General features: G+C 41.2%; 1 long non-coding RNA gene across 2 annotated transcripts; it reads right to left on the reverse strand.

The window, feature by feature from the left end:
• Positions 1 to 586: 586 nt before the first annotated feature.
• Positions 587 to 15059, reverse strand: LOC116661126. Of its 2 annotated transcripts, XR_004316882.1 has the most exons (7): positions 14990 to 15059; positions 12118 to 12211; positions 11811 to 12013; positions 11178 to 11519; positions 10142 to 10251; positions 9247 to 9406; positions 587 to 5362 (listed from the first exon to the last, which is right to left on the reverse strand). It is a non-coding gene; the product is annotated as an uncharacterized LOC116661126 (long non-coding RNA). The 2 variants fall into 2 exon arrangements; XR_004316881.1 differs by lacking the exon at positions 11178 to 11519.
• Between the last annotated feature and the right edge of the window lie 1958 nt (positions 15060 to 17017).

Raw genomic sequence — 17017 nt, forward strand, 5'->3', positions numbered from 1 at the left:
ATAGGAGTGGTGATAGTGGGCATCCTTGTCTTGTCCCAGATTTCAGTGGGAAGCTTTTGAGTTTTTCAGCATTGAGTACTATGCTGGCTGTAGGTTTGTCATATATAGCTTTTATTATGTTGAGATATGTTCCTTCTATACCCACTTTGGTGAGAGTTTTTATCATAAATGAGTGTTGAATTTTATCAAGTGCTTTTTCTGCATCGATTGATATGATCATGTGGTTTTTGTTCTTTCTCTTGTTGTGATGTATTACATTGATTTGCGTATGTTGAACCACCCTTGTGTCCCTGGGATGAACCCCACTTGGTCATGATGTATAATCTTTCTTATGTGCTGTTGGATTCTATTTGCTAATATTTTGGTGAGGATCTTTGCATCTATGTTCATCAATGATATTGGCCTATAATTCTCTTTTTTGGTAGTGTCTGTGCCTGGTTTTGGTATCAGGGTGATGGTGGCTTCATAGAATGAGTTTGGGAGTATTCCCTCCTTTTCAATCTTCTGGAAGATTTTGAGAAGGATTGGTAGAGTTCTTCTTTGTATGTTTGGTAGAATTCCCTGGTGAAGCCGTCTGGTCCTGGACTTTTATTTGTAGGGAGGGTTTTTATTGCTAATTTGATTTCATTTCTAGTGATTAGTTTGTTCAAGTAGTCAGTTTCTTCTTGGTTCAGTCTTGGTGGACTGAATGTTTCCAGGTAATAAAGACACTCAGCCACTTTGGAGGAAACACTCAGCCCAAGCTCAAATTGCATGTTAGGATCCCACATCCTATCCTCCTGTGCTGTTCACTAGGGTCTGTGAAAACGCCACACTTAGAATCTGGATTCTTTGGTAAGAACTTTAGGGGAAGCTAGCATTGCTTTAATTGAATGAAAGTCCCATTACACAGTGTTTCTTATCAATTATATTTTGGACCTGGAATGTGGTAGATGTCTAATATTTATTTATTTGGTTTGATTTAATGTGATAATCTAGGGCATATTTAATTTCAAAAAATTATATTAAGCCTGGTTTGCATTTGCTATACCCATGAAGACAAGAGACATTCTTCTCCCTAAACACTTTCTACCTCTCCAGCCTTCAAACCATGAAGGGACCCTCTTGCCTGTTTACCTACATGAGGCCCCCTTGAGTCTCCCATAAAGGCTTGTACAGACGTGTCAGGAAGGAGAGGGAAAAGGCAGGAGACATCCCTTGATTCCCGACCTCATTTTCATAAGCGCCCCTACTCCCTTCTCCTTTTCCTCTTCCACTATACTCCCTCTGAACCAGAAAACTACAAAATGGAAACCCTTTACTTCCCCAGGGTTTTCTCCAAATTTCTCACTTGGTAAAGGCCATTTTTTTTTTTTTTGTATGACTTCCCATCTGCAAAGACAAACTCAATCCAAGATGAAATTAACACAGGCTGTTCATTCATAAACTTGCAGCAAGGGAACCCATCTGCCATCACTTTCATTTCGGCAGGAGTTCAAAGGTGTTAGAAAAGAGAGTAAGTTTTGTAGAAGAAAAAGAATACTGGGACAAGATTCTGATTGCCAGGTTTTCCACTAAGGTGGGATCTGAAAGGGAGGGAGATTTCTTAGGCCTTCAGTTGTCCTTGGTCAGCTGCAAAGGGGCAAGAGAACAGTTTGGAGACATTTCAAAAAAGGAATGGTGGTTCAGTGTTGGCACAAAGGGTGCATTGGAAAAATAGCCAGTGTCTTCAGCCGGCCATTTCCTGGAACACATTGAGGCTGATGGGTGCTCTTTTATGGTCATTATGAGAGGCTGACCACCATGACCGGAAGTTACTCACATCAACAGCCCGTAATGGTAAAATGCTTTTAAAAAAATCTTTTGCTAGAAGACAATTAACTGACATCTTGATTCTAACTGATGCTAGTAATAATAAGTGGATGATGTATTCATTACAAAAAGTTTATACTTCCTTTTAAATGTCCCACCCTACTTGGCTACTTCAAGTCCCTGGGTGGCCTGGAGCAGGAAAACGTGTCTTGTGACAATCCTCCCTGTTTGTCATCTGCAGCTCAGGCTCTGGAATGTGGCCCCTTCACCTCCTATGCATCTATCTGCTCTCCTCCTGCTCCTGGAGACTGGCTTCTCTCTGGCCTCAGTTACTCTCCCCTGAAGCCCTGCCTCCTTCGTTGGGCTCATTCACGCGGAGGGATAGTGGAGAACAGACTGCAAGTGTTTTTTTAAAGCTCCACTTAAAGCCAGGGATGGCAGAAGGAAAAGACAAAACAGACTGTTGTTTGGAGTCGTAGGATCAGGAGGCCCTGATGGGGCTCTTTCTGACTCACTCTCAGATGACCGCTGTCTGGTAGGGGTCATTTTCTTCTCTCCAGGGAGGATGCCCTACAACATGTCTCCTGAGGAAAAGCCCAAGGCCAACCAGGATAGGCCTCCCACCTCCACAGAGGAAGTGCCCCCTTGCTCTCTGCGCCTACTTCCACAGTCTTGGTTTCCTGTCCCCATCCCAGGATTGGCTTCAACCTCATCCAAGAAAAGATGGCAGTGGTGATGCTAATTCCCCACAGGGAAAGCTCTGCCCCTTCCTGCAGGGGCATGGTCTTACCCCCTGGTGTCCATCAAGACAGGTTAAATAAGAACACAGCAGTTTGGCTTTAGTACATCCATTAAGAATGACCAAGGGCTTGTCCTCAACCAGGGTACCACACTGTAGGAGCTCTAATGTGCAAGGATTTAAAAAAAAATGACAACATTATTTTGAATGCTGCTAACAGGACTACAAGGTTTTAACCTCACATGTTACAGATGAGGAAACCGAGGTCCAAAGAGGATAAGTAACAGTCACTCAAGTGGAAAGAAGTGCATTAAGAATTTGAACTCAACTCTTTCTTATCCTAAAGCCTCTGTTCTTTTCGCATGGCTAAGGGCAATGCCAGATGTGATTTAAAATAGCCATTGTCTGTCTCTCCTGGTTATCTGCCAGTTGCTCCACTGTCTGAGTCCTTTTGCTGTGGACTCTACATTAACACGATTTTCTTTTTAGCAATATCTATCTTACCCTCCCTGGTAAGAGTCAGAAGCCTCCTTCTCTTCTCTCCACTCTCACCTCCAATCTTCTTAATCCTCTTCCTCTCCCATGTCCTCCTTCATCTGCTAAATTTAGAGCAACGTTGTTTTCCTAACCAATTGCAAACTTTCCTTATGAGAAGTGACTGGCAGTGTGATTAGGGGTGGGTCCTTTGTCTTTTCCTAAGAGCACTTTTGCTTTCCAAGGGGACCAATGTGGGTGTGACTGAGCCCAGATTTCTGGTACAGTCTCATTTCTTTTAAAAATGTCAGAGTTCAAGGGCTGTGTCCATATAAATCCTGAAACTACGAGCACAAGTTTCAGGTCCTTGGAGAAGAAAAGTTGCCTAATTGGGTGGCCAGCTTCCAAAATTCCCCTTGGTAATCCTTCCTCATGACTGTTCCTCTTTTACCAAATAGTTTCCAGAAGAGTTTAGAAATTGCCTTCCAAGGTGTCAGAGCACCTACCACAAAACACACTCTATTAGCAAAACTATCTGAAACAAATTGTTACTGGAAGCAGTGAGTATAGGGCTTGTATCCAAACGTTCGGAATGTGCTTACTAATGGTGGCCCTTTAAAGCAGTGCAGGAAAATAATAGCTTTATACATCTTTCAGAGTTTTTTTTTTCTTTTAAATCAACTCAAGGACTCCTTGTACAAGCAAAATGAAGCAAAGAAATGAAAAAAAAAAAGTCTAGATAATGTAGGTTAAAAAACTTACTAGGGAAATAGAAAAGGAACACAACCTCCCCTAGACTAGCTCTCAATATAGATCAAATTCCAAGATGATAGCTCAGATTTCCCCTATCCTGTTAAATTGAGCAAATCGCTTAACACTTCTGTGTCCTCTTTAACTTTTCCCTTCACTCTGCCTGTATCGACATCATTTACAACTCAGTGGTTCAAGGAATGCTTGACAAAGTTTTTGAAGAGGAAGCTCCCATTTCCTCCCAGGGTTTGCATGCCCTGCTCCAGTTTTCTTCCTTTGACATCCTGGGAATAGATGGAGGAGAGAGTGTTTCCATCTTGGTTTCCAGAGTAGTCACACTGATTCTGGCCCACTGTCAACTTGGCTTCTTTTGCTTCAAGTTGTGGCCTTGAAAGTTTTAGAAATGAGGAAGCAAGGAAGGTCAAACCTAGAGAAAGTAAGGGACTTTGGTGGTTTGTAAGGATTATTATCATTGGTTCTCTGATTATTACCTCTGGGCCAGTGGGTGACTTTTGGTTTTACACACAAGTATTTGTATATTCCTTGGACATAAAGAAACTGTAATCCATTTGCCCAGATACCCTCCAGTCAGACCTCTGGAGTTTTACATTTGCAGAGACAAGTCTTAGTTGCAACAATGTATACCTTACAAGGAAAAACAAAATGCCTGGATTATAAAACATTCCCACCACAAAGGCAAGTAGAACCAAGCTTAAACGAAGCCAGCGGAAATGAAATTCCACCTCTAAAACCTGACCCCTAATTAGTTAAAGAGATCAACAAGGTTTCTGGATATAAGGTCAACTCACAAAAGATCAATAGCATTTCTCTACAGCAGCAAAATACAGCTCCAAATACACTCAGAATCAGATAAATGTTATAAAATATAGAATCCTTAGCAAGGAATATCTAAAACTTCTCTATTTGTTAAAGGATTGAAAAAATGATTAAATGGAGAGACTGTTCATTCTCTTGGATGGGATGATGTAGTTTTATAAAAAAAAAAAGGTCAATTCTTGCCAAAATTAATCTAAAAATTGAATATAAATTTAATGCAATACCAATCAAAAGTCCAGCTAGATTGTTTTTTGATGAATGTAATAAAGTTATTTTTAAATGCATGTGGAGTGATGTCAGAGATGACAGGTTAGGAGGTACCAGCCTTGGTTCTCCCTACGAAAACAATTTAATAATTATCCACCAATGAAATTGTTCTGGGAGAGCTCCAGCTTATAATTAAGAAGCTGCAGCAACTCCATGGAGCTTAAAAATCGAAGATGACCACATAGAAAAGTGCAGAAAGCATTTTACCTGTTTCACTTCATCCTCCAACCTGACACAGCTTGGTACCAAGAGGAATTGCCTCAGAAATCCCCTACCACCTCCAGTGGAAAGGAAAGCAGGAGAAACCCTTGACATCACCAGGGACACCACTAGCTTTTGCCATTGAGGACCTCTGATGCTGAGTCCAGCTAACAACGCTGCTCGAAGTCCATGCCTGTACACCACCTGGAGTAGAAGCACGCCTCCCCCTCACCGTCATCACCTTCACACATGCAGCAAGGATGCCCACTTTCGTCAATTCAATTCAAGGTACTACTGCAAGTCCTAGACAGAGCAATTAGACAAGAAAAATTAATTAAATGCATCCAAGTTGGAATGAGGTAAAATCATCTCTATTTGCTGATAACATGATATTATTTATGAAGTCTCCTAAAGACTCCACCAAAAAACTCTGAGAACTAATAAACATATTCAGTAAAGTTTCAGAATATAAAATCAACATACAAAAGTCAGCTGCATATCCATACATGAACAATGAAATAGTTGAGAAGAAAATTAAGAAAACAATTCCATCCACAAAAGCAATAAAAAGAATAAAATACTTAGGAATAAATTTTACCAAAGAGGCGAAAGGCTTGTACATTGAAAACTGTAAAACATTGAAGGAAATTAAAGAAGACACAGATAAATGGAAAAACATCTTGTGTCCATAACTGCAAGAATTACTTTCAATCCAAGAGCACAAGGTATCTTCCCATTTCTTTGTAACAGCTTCATTTTCCTTCATCAATATTTTATAATTTTCAGAGTATAGGTAACCTCCTTGGTTGTGTATTTCTAGGTATTTTGTTCTTCTTTGATGTAATGGAAATGTTTATGCCAGTTATAAAACTCTGGTTTTTGAAGTGGAAAAAAAAAAGTGAATGAAGGGCTGCAAATGGCAAAATATCCTTCCTTCTTATGGGTGGGTTGTATTCTATTACATATATATGCTGCATCTTCTTTATATATTCACCTATTGATGTGCACTTATGATGCTTCCATATCTTGGCAATTATAAATGATGTTGCTGTTAGTGGTGGGGTGTATGTATCTTTTTGAATTAACTATTTTTTTGTGGTTGGCTTTATTCCTTTGATAACTATGTAAGTTTAAAAAGCTAAAGCTCTAAATGTTCTTAAAAACAATGAACAGTGTATATACGTAAGTTTAAAAAAATATGCGCAGTATATTGTGTATATGTATTTATATGCAATACATTGTATATGTGCAGTGAAATTGTAACAATTCTACCTAATAAAACCGAAAAATGAAAAAAAAAGAATTAATATTGTGAAAATGTCCATACCACCCAGAATGATCTACAGATACAATGAAATTTATATCAAATTTTTAATGACCTTTTTTTCAGAAAAAAAAAACCCTAAAATTTATATGGAATCACAAAAGACCCCAAATAGTTAAAGAATCTTGATCAAGAAGAACAAAGCTGGAGGAATCACATTTCCTGATTTCAAAATACACTATACAAAGCTACAGTAATCAAAAGAATATGGTACTGACATAAAAACAGTCATAAAGACCAGTAGAAAACCTAGAAATAAATCCACACATCTACAGTCAACTGATCTTTGACAAGGGTGCCAAAAACACACAATGGGGAAAGGGCAGTGTCCCACTGGTTGGGAATGGTTTTGACTAATGATTCTCACATTTTGTTTCAAAGTATGATTGTTCTAAATTTGGGGGTTGAAAAGTGATAAAGGAAATGCCTGGTTATAAAATTTTAATAATCTGCACTTGGAGCTCACTTGGCTAATTCTGAGTGATTGAGAATAATGAACCCTAAATACTATTTGACAATGATCATTTTTCCTAGTTTTACTGGCCTGGAAGGTGGATTTATTTTACTTTAAATATTATTGATTATAAATGTGTTATGGGATTGTCTAGAGCCTAAAGACTGGATGGATTTTTTAAAAATTGATTTTGAGTAGATGGAAGACATAATCAAATAGGCAATTTAGTGGGGAAAATCAACAAATACCAAAACTTTTAGTGGGCCAAGTACACATAGTGCCGCTTGGAAGGCAGCCTTTGATTTCTGTCCTATGTCATCCTTGTTAGCACCTGTCTCTGAGATATGCTGGGTGCCTGGGTGTTCTGACACTCAGACACTGTAGTGGTTTCCAAGGAGATGTGATAACAAACTGTCCAAGTTGCATGGGATTCAGGCTTCTTAGTAAGCAATACTGAGTCATCTCCTCCATAAGCTGGGTTGATGCCTCAGTTTTGGGGGGAAAAAGACTTGTTATAACAAACTGAATTTATTTACAAATTGAAAAGGCTCTGTGTCTGGGCTATACCTGATTGAGGGCTGTCAGTATGTCAGAGGCCAGGTGTCCCTGTGCCTTCCCACCCGGGAGTGTTAGTGACTAGGGAATGTTCCAAGTAGAGTTGTCCTTGTCACAGCTTTGGATTTTCTCAAGCCCCTCTTCTTCCTCCAGCCCTGATGTGGTAACCACTTCCGGTCAGGCTTCAAGCAGCTTTGTGCAGGTTCCAACTGAAAGCACCTTCCCTGCATCCTCCCATCCTTGCTATCTTCCCCAGAGCTTCCCTAGAAGTGTGGAGACCCATGGGACAGAAGTTAATGGGCAGTTGCTATCCCATTTCATTTCCTGGGTGATTGTATTTTCCTTGGAATGTCCCACTGGATTGAGCATAATGGCAGCCAATTCAATATCCATCTTTCTACTGACTTCCCTCCTTCCCTGTTTTGCTTCTTTGTCTCCCTCCTCCTCCCTGGGACCCCTTTCTAAGTCAGCCACCTGCATATAAGCATCTGTCAGGCTTTGCTTTGGGGAGAAACCAGCCTATGACAGGCCCCAGAATTGCCATCTAAAATCAGCCTACTCATTTTTCCAGGTCCCTAAGCTCAGTCAGATTTTCTCTTCTTCAGACTTAAAGTTCAGGGAAGGATTAGAATCATTCTGCTTTCTCACATATATTCAGACATTTGCATTTACACACAAAATTTCACTTTCTACGTGAAAAGTGAAAAAAAAGCAAGTCCTTGTTGTTTTTTAAACAAGAAAAGCTAATAAAACCAAATCAACTTTCTATTGAGTAAAAAATTTCCCTTTTACTTCAATTGACTATTGATTGATATTGATTAAAAACTACATTACTGCTTTACTTTCTGTGTTCCCCTTAACATTTCTCTAGGTACAACAAATTTTAGAAGGTATTAACAGCTCCAAGTATTGTCTGAGAAGTTATAAGAGGCTCAATGCTAAACACATTAAATAAGTTTTATCAGATAATCCTTCTGCTAAATTGGGCTGCCAACTGGATAAAGCATTGTTTAGCCAAATATAACAAAGGCCTTGAACGCAAGATTTAAGTAAGATTATTTGACAGCAAACTACTAAAATTATAAAGAGAAGAAAATTTTGCATTTACAGAAAAATTCGCTTTCCTATGAATGGCACTCTGTTTTCAGAGATTGATTACCTTATTGGGTGTTTAAAGTTAAGTTCTTGTTATTTTGTAACTTCAGTACAATCTTCCACTAGAATCTTCGGCCTACCTGGCAGATGTCTGGACAGTTAAGTTGGCTCACCCACCTCACGAGTAAGGTGATAGAGCTGAGAGTAAGTGAACAGTAAAAATATTACTAAAACATTGGGATCTCAGGATTTAGAAGACTAAGTAGTGAGGAAGCAGTGATTTGCGGGCCAGGATGAGAAAGAGGATTGTGTTAAAGAGATCATGGCCCCATTTATTACCAGATTTCACTGCTGGTACATTTTGTCTGAAGACTTGCTGTCAATTTCATTGCAAGGCACGAACTGGTCATGATACACATTTTAAGTGTGTAGCACTGTGCTAGGTCCTACAGAGATAGAAAGATAATACATGTTCTCAGTCTTCAGAGAACTTGCAAGTAGGTTCAGAAAAAGTAATTAGGAAACGAGGTTAGAATCAAGGTCTAAAATACTTGGAGAGAGTGACTTCTCTATGAATTAACAGTAAGGATTCAGTGGGAGTGGGTAGAACTTGTCACCCAGGAAGACTTTGCAGAAGACACATGCACTGAACTAGGAAATGGCACATTTGGGGCTGGCAGGAAAGTAAAAGAGGTTATTCCAGGCAGTGAAAAGAGCATGAACAAAGATATGAAAAATCATTCGTTCGGCCATTTGTACCTGCTTTGTGCTACGTGTTCCACCTTGTGCTGGGACTACAGTGATAAGTGAGACACACTCAGCCCCCAGCCCTTGGAGCTTGAAGTCTTGGGGGATTCGTGAGAGACCTTGCTCTGCAATGAGCCAAACTCCACGGGGATCACGTGGCTCTGAGGAGTCCCTTGAAAGATACAATAAAAGAGATGTTGATAATTTTATGAGAAAACTTTTAAAATAATTTTTTTTATTTCTGAAATCCAAAAGGTTTGTGTCAGTTGAGGAAAAAAGTTACCTTTTATCACAGCTTATATTTCAAACTCTGAAATATAGGTTTCTTTCTCTGAAGAGCTAAGACGTTTAACTAGCAGACAGCTGTCTCTTTGATCAATACATTCGCATTATTTTCCTTTTCTTTCCAGAAAAATAAATGAGGACAACATTATATTTTGATATGCAAGGCTTCTCACTTATTGTTTCCTCATTAAGGCCCTCAACAGATGCTTATTTCGGGCTATTAATAAAAGCCCCTTTCAGTAAAAGCCTGGCTTTAGGCTTTAGATAAATAGCAGTTTGGGAGACTTTCAAACAAATTTAATGCTCTAATTCTCTCCGATTACTGTAATTTTTCAACCTGTCCTTTCAAATTGGAGATACAGTGAAATAATCAGATATAAAGTGATAAAGGTTACTTTAAAATCTCATAGATTTTTTTTTATATTTTCTTTTTCTTATCATGTGTTGAACCAGACTTTGAACAAATACCTGGACATAATGGGATATCACTGGAAATAGCATCCAAACGCTACCTCTTCTCAGTGGAGGATTTAGTGGGAAATCCACCAGCCTCCAAAAATGCCTGCGTTGCTATTGCTCCATATTATCTATTCCAAAGATAAGAGAGAAGCATAGAACTGACCTGGTGGTCGTCTTGTTGTGATGAATATGGTTTCTTTCTGAAGAGCAGAGAGAAGTAATTTGTGTGGATTGTGGCTTCCTGACTCCTGATTACATAACAGAAAGAGCCATCTGTGTGGAGAAGGAAATTGATTTAAAAGCAGTCAGTGGGCATAGCCAACATAAATTTGATGAATAAAATGAAAAGCGGCTCTGACGATGTCAAGGTACATTTTTTTTTTTAAATTGACAGCGTGAAAACCTTGGAGAAACTTCAGTTTCATCTGCTTGGTGCAGACACCTGAGCCTTTGTCCTTTCATCAGTTAGCTTCATTCTCTGGTTCACAAACTAGAGACAGGTCATGCAAAGGAGTGAGAACCATCCCCGAGTTCAGTTTAACCTTTACCAAAGGTCTACTCTATTCCAGGCACTCTGCTATAGCAGAAGACATAAATGCACCAGTTTATTCATTTGAAAATACTTACTGAGCATAGCTATACAGCTGGCCCTGGGGATGCAGTCACAAACAAGACAAAATCCCTTTGGAGCTGAGTCTAGCCAGGGGGCCCAACTACAAAAGTTTACAGACACATACATGATAGTTTCAGGCATGGTCCTCGTCCTTGAGAATCTGATAGCCAAATGGGGAAAGTCAACATGTATAGGAAGAGGAAAAAGCAGCTACAATTAGGGGTGGCCACAAGACCAAGAATCTATGGTCAGGTGCTGTTTCAAATGCACCGTCACTTAGAATTCTGTCTCCTTTGGTTTTTGGACTATCTACTTGCCACCCAGTGAAATCCTATGTATTCTTTATCCTAGAGGCATTTTACAGTCTCCTTTTATGATCTAAGTATAATTATATAATTCAAGTCAAGATTCTTACAATTTCCATACTTTGACGTTGAGCACTGGGTAGAAATACAGAGAACTAAGCAAAGTCTTCGTGTGAAGATGTCAAAGAGTCCCAGTCCCTCTAGAGATTTTTCTAGTGCTACCAGGTTGATGATATTTGTTGTAAGAGGCTAGAAATTCACAAAAGCAAAGACAAGATCACCTGATAAGATCTCTGAGTCCAAGCACATCAGAACCAGCTCCACATTTGTAGACTTGTTCTTTCCATCTGCCCAAATAAGGCCATCCTTGTTCTTAGCCAACCAACTCTGACTGTGTCCTCTCCACAAGAGAATTCACTTTTTAAAACACATATCAAAGCTGATTCCTTTGATCTGAGCCAGAGACCTCCCATTGCCTCCTCCCACAAGGTCATGCACATCCTGAGTTCAGTAAAGCTTCCTCCTGGTCTGCAGCTCTGCCTGGTTCTCATTCTCTCTGATTTTCCCTGGAAAGTCAATGGAGCAGGAGATCCCAGTACATCCATCTCCAACTTCATTCGTTACTTCACAAAAAGAAAAAAAAAAAAAAAAAGAAAGAAAGAAAGAAAGAAAAGGAAAATTGAGGGATAGAAGAAGCTAAGTGTAAAAGGAAGCCTGCAAAAAAATCTACTAACACAATCCCAAAAGCATGTCTTCTCTAATAAGTCAGTAAATAAAAAAGTTTACTCTGTCTCTTGTTGTCTCTCTTGGACACTCTCCCCATGATTTTCTGAAGAAATAATCAATTTATTAATTATGGCACCAACCGTGTTTTTATCATTTTTTAAGTCGACTTTCCTAAGAGAACTGCTTACTCAATCTTCACGAAGTGTCCTGTCCTGGCTGATTGCCCAGCATCAGCACACTGTCCCAGCCCATCCCTCACCAGGTGAGATGGCCAGGTGGAGGACGGTGGCATGGATAAGAGATAAGATTTGGCTTTTTTGGTTGTTGTTGTTGTTATTGGGAAAATTGTCCATCATGAGAAAAACAGTGAAATATTTTGCAAGGTGCTCTTCTGAAAAAGAAAACAGATTATTTTTAAGTGAGCAATTATGGACTGGTAACGAAATCAAACACAGAGTTTCAATCTAGCCACAAGATGCTATGACAGAGATGCACCTGGAGCAGGTCTTGTCTCCTCTGAGGGTTGGTGAACAAATCCAAAATCTGTGCTTGTGATGCTGAGAATAAGCACACAGGAGGAAGCAGCAGCCTATTTAAGAAAGAAAGTATATTCAATAAAAATGTTTTTAATTTAAAAAAAAGAGAGAAAGTATGAGGCTGGTTCAGCCTAGTGTAGTGACTAATGGCAATTTAAAACACTGTATACATTTTGGACTTTTTAATTGATTCATTTGGCATTTATTTTTTGATACCTATTCTGGGTTTGGGACTATGCTGGCAAATAGAGTGACGGACAAAACGTGCTCTGTCCACCTTCGCTTTCAATACATAAACTAGATTAAATGAAGGCATTAGGTACAGCATCAGAACACATGTCCCCCGGCCATCTGCAAAGAGCAGTGCTGAGGATGGCAGGCAGGACAGAGCCCTCTCTCCCTCCAAAGAGATAACCCCCTCCGCTTGCCCTTGTCTTAAAGAAAGGGAGGTCCAGGCAGGTGCAGGGAGGGTTGCTGAGTTGATCCTCATCTTAATTATGCCCGAACTGCACATGATGGAAAAGCCACTGGGATATAGGAACTCAGTGGAAAATTCATTACAGATGTTAGCTAGCAGTAGCTAGGAGCTGAGCACTGCTGATGGCTATGTCGTAGACTATCAATATGACCCATGTGATAAAAGTTAACAAATCTCTCCAATTTATAGTTTCCTTTCTTAAATGTTGCCTGTGATACTGAAAAAGTCACAAAAGCCTTGAAATTACAATGCATTTTATATACGAGGAGAAGGGACCTTGTTCCAATAAGGCCACTTGTGATTAGAAGAACCAGACCAAGACTCCTACGATATCCCTGGGTTCTGACTACCGAGGCCTGAGTATCAGTGAATTACTTGGAAATGCAACTGTATCTCCATCCTGCCTGAGCAGCGAGAATGTTTTACTGGTGGCCTGGGAATCTCTCGAGAAAATTTGTCATGAAGGCGTGAGAACCATTCTGCCAAGGTGGAAATTAGAGTTCAAGGGTGATGTTCAAGATTTTCATTTCATCCACTACTGCAGAGTGACAAAGCACAACATGAAATGGCAGGGAAACTATTTTCAGACCTTGTCATTTGCTTAGGCTACAGGAATATTTGCTGGTTGCAAATTTGGCATAGTGGGGATTCATTTTTCTTTTTGAAACAAAAATCTCTTTTTGAGGACAAAATGCTGAGATTTTTGATGGAGAATAAACAGATTTTCCCATAGTTTTAGCTCTTTGGTTACACCAGCGAGGCACTGGTGAGACTCCCAAGGTGAATAAAATGTAATTTGTGGAAGCACCAACCGTGGCATTTCCCGTAGTTCCTGATGCGATGCTGTCACTCCGCCTTATTTATGTAGCACTCCTGTGTGTACAGCCCTCTGCTTGTGCTTTAAATACATTCATTCTTTCCTATAAGCCTCACGATAATCCTGCCAGAGAGGAGAGGTCACATGCCTGTGGCCATGAAGCTAGTAAGTAGGAGAGCTGGGATTGACACCAGGGGCCATGTGTCAACAAATCCCTTAATACCAGCGATTTTAAAATTTTGTCCTTCATCGGTGCCCTGGGGCACGGGAGGCTCTAATAGGGACAGAATCAAAGCTATTCATCTCTGCTTCTTGTGGACCATCTCTTGTCTTTATCTCATTTATATATGGTGGGTTTCCTCTGGTTTAGAGCTCACAAAATTTACAGCATAACTCGATGCACTGAAAAAAGATGCAGTTTCTTTGTTGGTCTGTAGCTAATCGTGTCACCATTAACAGGCTTCATCGGATGGCAAGCAGAGAAGAGAAAGTTAAATAAGTGTCCAGAGAGATTTAAGCTTAATTCAATGTTAACAATTGATTGCTTTTTCAAAAAGGCGGTGCAGTGTTTCAGAGAGCCACCTCACCCCCTACCCTTTCCATCCTCAGAAGGCTTCTGGGAGTGTCCAGGTAGAGATGTGACCTTCCTGTCCACATCCGGTGCCATGTTCCTGGCTGCCCAGGGGGCTGAGCACCCAGATGCTCCCCAGTGCTGAAGTCTATTCTTTCAGTGCCAGTGCTCTCCTGGCAAAGCTCCCTGGGTTGGAACGGACTCCTTCTCACATTACAGATCTTCCGAGGTCTGGCCATGACTCTCATTTGTTACAAGTCCAAGCAGCCAGCTCTGCAGTCTTTATTAACTGGGAGACACCTCATCCCCAGAAAGAGGGCCCCCTCTGGCTAAACAAGCTGCTTCTACCAAGTTAGACAATAAGAATCTCCCTGCTGGTCTGAACAAATCTATTTTCGAAAAGATGAGAGCTGGAGATCGAGTTACACATAAAATAAGAATGGCCCCTTAGCCTCCCTCAATGGGCCAGTGTTTTAACTGTATTCATAGTTGATACGAATCAAGAATTGCAGAATGTTAGTCCTGGAAATGCCTTGAAGGCCATCCACACTCCTCCTGCCCATCTGAGCAGGATGAAGAACCTGCGGCCCAGAGATGAAATGGTTGTTGGCGGTCACTCCTTATTTATGGGGTTTAAGCCCCCCATACCACCCGCCCATCCATCAGAAACCACACCAGCCAGAGGGGCTGCATCTGGCCCCACATGCCTGGGCATGGCAGGTACGTGCAAGTCACACTCATGACACTTTGACCAAGAACCTTCAGAGGGAGCAGCTGAAACTGCTTCGGCACGTGCCACTGTCTATGAGACCCTCTGAGCCCGAGGTCAGCTGCACTCTTTAAGTGATCTGTCCTTCAGTGTCTTATGTATTTGGAAGGCACCTGAGAGACGAAGGCCAGGAAGGACGCGGAGGTGCACAATCCAGCTCAGGAAAATTTTTTCTCAGTTCTTTATCTCTACTCACCATAGCTTCAAAATAATGCCACCTTTGGGGAGCAGGATGGGAGATTCTCAGCAAGAAAATATATTCTGTAATGAGAAGCACAAAAAAGCCCTCCGTGAATACTAATGTGCTGCCTAACTATCGTATCTTTGATTTCCCACTCAGTGAATTATCCGAAATAAAACGTAAAAGCAATTATTTGGGGGAATGAGAGACCATGGCTAAGAGGGGAGGGCCAATTTTAAAATGGCACAAAATAGCTATAAAAAATAGGACAACATTCTAGAAAAAAATGCCTTTTTCCCTGCAGTGCAGACTACTGATCCTAGGCTCCTACAGAAATAGAGCCTGAGGCAAAAGTTTATGAACTGCGGCTCCTGCAAGAGGGTAAGCCCTGGGGGAGCAGGAGAGGGAGGCAGGGCCCAGTGGGTAGAACGGGGCACTTTGGGAAGTTTGTGTGATTCTGTTTTATTCTCCAGACGCACACGCTTGCCTGATTTTCAGAACCATGTGGTTCTTCAGTGGCTTGTGTTGGTTGCTTCCAAGTCCTCAAAATCAAGAGGGGTCTCTAATTCCAGGCCTCTCCCTGGTCAGAATCTACCCCTCCAGGCATCAGCAACCCCTCATTTTCCTGGGTTGGCTCTGTGAATAAAAAATACTGCAAGCCATATCAATAAACAAAGAATGTTGTGGCCATCAAGTCATCAGCCTCTACCGCCACCCCCGACAGTGAGTGGAGGGAACTTAGGATGCAGACAAGCAGGCAGCCAAGCCCAGCCTCTGCCACCACCCCCAGTGGTGAACCCTGAGGGAACTCAGGATGTGAAAGAACCAGCTACTGGCCCTGGATAGCGAGGGGCCTATCAAAGGAGTGATTTCAGTGACCCCAGACCTCTGTACCTTCCCATGCATAGAAAAAAGTTAATTCCTTAACTTGAGATGCCTGGTTTTCTTTAATTAATAGTAATCTTTTGATGTTCCAACTACCTGGTCTTTGTTGCAGAAATTCATATATCCTGGCTTCTGCCTTGCCACTTTGAAGCAGTCTCTCAGAGCAATCTGGGAGGCTATCACCCTGGGCTTAAGTCCTCAGAAATGTTCGCCAAATAAAACTTAATTCTCAACTTGTAGGTTGTGCAATTTATTTCAGTGGACAGGTCACCTGCTCTTCCAGGCAGCCACCGGAGAAGCTCTAGCAGCAGCGACCTCTTCCACTGATAAAACCCCCTGACCTACAGTGATTTGACTTAGATTTTTCCCCTTTACTGTAGTGGGGAAGCAGTGCGCATTCAGTAGAATCTGCGCTTTGAATTTTGATCTTTTTCCAGACCATGGCTCCCAGTTAGCCACACCATCACGAGAGGGATGCGACTGATACACTTACAGCTATTGGTTCTCAGTTTTAGTACATATTCCACAAATTACATGAGATAGTCAATGCTTCATTATAAAATAGGCTTTGTGTTAGATGATTCTGCCCCACCACAGGCGAATGTAAGTGTCCTGAGCACATGTACAGTAGGTGAGGCTTAACTATGCTGTTTGATAGCTTAGGTACATTAAGTGCATTCTTGACTGACAATATGTTCAGCTTACAGTGGGTTTAGCATGATGCAACTCGTGGAGGAAAATCTGTAGAGGGGTGAGGGTCCCTCACTGGGGACTATTAGGGGTTGAATTGTGTTGCCTTCAAATACTGAAGCCCTAATGGAGTAACTCAGAGTCTGACCTTATTTGTAAAAATAAGGTTGTTGTGGATGGGATTCGTTCATGAGGCCAAGCTAGAGCAGGGGCGTCCCTAATCCAATAAGACTGGTGCCCTTACAAAAAGGGGACAATTGGACACAGACATGCATAGAGGGGAGACAGCATGAAGAGGCACAATGAGAACACCGCCTGCAAGCCAAGGAACTAACGACTGAGGCTGGTGGGAGCAGATTCCACCTCTCAGCCCTCCAATGCTGCCGACACTTTGATCTCACACTTCCAACCTCCAGAGCTGAGACAATGCACTTCTGCTGTGGAAGCCGCACAGTTTGTGGTCCTTTG

Source organism: Camelus ferus, chromosome 33 (assembly GCF_009834535.1).
Source record: "Camelus ferus isolate YT-003-E chromosome 33, BCGSAC_Cfer_1.0, whole genome shotgun sequence".
NCBI lineage: Eukaryota > Metazoa > Chordata > Mammalia > Artiodactyla > Camelidae > Camelus > Camelus ferus.